Here is a 2,791-nt window from a genome sequence, read left to right as displayed (position 1 = left end):
AGGGACACTCCACCTATTAGCAGCCTTTCTGGCAAATGCATGTTTGCTGGTCCTTAGGGTGGTCACTCATGTTGATAATGGCAGAAAAAGGCCATAAGGGGTCAATTCTTTCCCCCCAGAGCTATTGGCTGTGCTCTGGGAGCCATTTGGGCCTATGCTATAAGCTCATGCCACTCTCAGGCACAGAGCCAGCTACCTTTCTTAGACGTGTGCCAGCAAAACTGGACTCTGGAGGGGAGTAGCCCAGCAGAGAATGGCATGTGGATAGAAGCCCCTCCCCATGTCCCAGTCCAGTCTGAAGTCCTTCTCCAGCCCTGATGACCTCAGCTGATGTGAACACACTTGCTATCTTGTATATGTAAAGTTAAAGCACTCTCATTGTGGGTAGAGACATGTTTAGATAATTCATTGGGTTCCACATTTGTGTTTTGTATGGTTTTGAATATATTTTTATTGATCTCAGAGGAAGGGAGAGGAGGAGAGAGATAGAAACATCAAAGATGAGTGAGAATTATTGATCAGCTGCCTCCAGCACGCCCACAACCCAAACATGTGCCCTGATGGGGAATCGAACCCTGACCGCCTGGTTCATAGGTCGACACTCAACCATTGAGCAACACCAGCCAGGCTCCACATTTGTTAGGTGCTTAGTGTGTGTCAGAGTTGTGCTAGGTGCTGGGGACTCTCGGCGATGTATTGAATATAAAAGAGCTTTGGTGCCCTCGCCAGTTTGGCTCACTGGATAGAGCGTCGGCCTGGGGACTGAAGAGTCCCGGGTTCGATTCCAGTCAAGGGCATGTACCTTGGTTGCAGGCACATCCCCAGTAGGGGGTGTGCAGGAGGCAGCTGATGGATGCTTCTCTCTCATCAATGTTTCTAACTCTCTATCCCTCTCCCTTCCTCTCTGTAAAAAATCAATAAAATATATTTTTAAAAAAAAGAGCTTTTGTTCCTGGTTGTCCTGAGTTCCAGCCCTCACTTTGTAACTTACTACCTGTGTGACCTTCCACAAACACCTAGCCTCTCTGTCTCACTTTCTTCATCTGTAAAATGAATGTGATGGGAATAGTACATAATTCCTAGTTTTGGGGATTCAGTGAGATAATTTTTGTCATATAATAAGAAAATGGGGGCAGTGTTTGTTTTTTTCTCCACTGCACTTATCAGACGCTGATATTTTTATTTGCATCTTTGTTTGTTATCTGTCTGGCTTAGTAGATGATGCCCCATGAGAGAAGGGCCTTGTCTGTCTTGCCCACCCCTGCTTCCCTGCCTAGAACAATGTCTGGCACAGAATAGGTGCTCCATAAACATTTGTCTGCTGAATGAAACGCTTTCTTCTGCTCTAATTGTCATTGCCATGATGCACCCTGCCCTGAAGTAGGCCATAGTCTGGACTCCTCGGAGAGTAGCCACCATGACTCAACATCCAGCTGTTCACAACAGCGCTGGGCATCGGCTCAGAATGTCACCAACTGGGCTCTATTCCCTGGACTGACAAACAACATTTGTGTATCTTCTGGTAAACGGAGCTGCAGCTTTAGAGAGTGAGCTGGTGACTGGGGAAAGTAGAATGAGCAGCTGAGCTGAGCAGGGGGAGCCCTGGAGCCTCAATGCCTTGAGCCTCACTGCCCTGGCAACAGGCACAAAGAGGCCACTGGTCCACGTGCAAGGAGTCCTTGTCCTGCGCCACTTGGGCCCCCAGAGGACACCGTTTCTGAGGAAAGATGCCCGGGTCACATAGATGACATGTGGGGAATTCGTGCACCCTGCGTGCCTTGAAAAACAAAATGAATTTCTCAGGGGCGAGAAAGGGCTTTGCAAAATGTAAAGTGCTGCAGGAAAAACAACAACAACAGCAAAACAGAAAAATGAAAAGGTCAGGATCCAAGAGAGCAGAAGTGTTTGCTGTGTGGGTTGCACTTTCTTTTTTTTTTTTCTCCTCTTTTTTTCTGGGTAGCCCTTTCAAACTCAGCTAAAAGCAACGCGCAGCCGCCGGAGGTGGCAAATTCTGGGGGCCTCCGAGAGAGATGGACTTGGGGAGGGCCAAAGGCAAAGGGCCAAAGTGTTTACAGAATCCAGGACCCGCCCGCAATGCCCGCCCTTGCAAACTCGCTCTTTGCTTCCTGCCTCCAGCTCTGCGCGCGAAATCTGCAAATTCTCCCTTCTCTTCTGGTTCACCTGCGTGCTAGCTACAATCAGGGTAACCGTCCCCATGATTATATAACTCCGTGTTCAAGAAAGATAATCTAAACATAAGGGTGATGAAAAACAATTTTAAAGGTGGATAAAAAAATTTCACCCAATGTAAAAGTTACAAGAGCGCGCGCGCACACACAAAATGTATATATACAAATAGCTATATTCCCACCAATCAGGATGAATAACTGTTAACATTTTGCTTTATCTGAGAGAGGGCTTTCCCTTCTCCCCAAGTGCCAGCACATTTGAATCCAAAGTAAGTCAATCTACTTTTCTTTTTCTCCCTCTCCCTCTCCTTCTCCACCTCTATCCTAGGTTTATCTGAAGGAGTAAATTCCAGGAGCCCCTAATTCCCTCGGTGGGCTTCCACGGAGCAGGTTTGCAAACATCTGGCCCCAGTGGACAGTGTCCCGCCGAGGCCGCGAGGCTCCCTTACGCAGCAGCATCTTTTCCTCCAGCCCCAACTCCCGCGTGCAATTTTGCAACTCCCGCTCCCGCCAGGGGGCCTATTTTCCCTGCTCGTTTGGCGGAAGGATCCGTGTTCCGATCTTTACTCTTAACCGTCTCCGCCCCTGCCCGCGCTCTGACC

Source organism: Myotis davidii, unplaced genomic scaffold (genome assembly GCF_000327345.1).
Source record: "Myotis davidii unplaced genomic scaffold, ASM32734v1 scaffold223, whole genome shotgun sequence".
Taxonomy (NCBI): Eukaryota; Metazoa; Chordata; class Mammalia; order Chiroptera; family Vespertilionidae; genus Myotis; species Myotis davidii.
The sequence above is the reverse complement of the archived record's forward strand: the minus strand, read 5'-3'. Positions refer to the sequence as shown.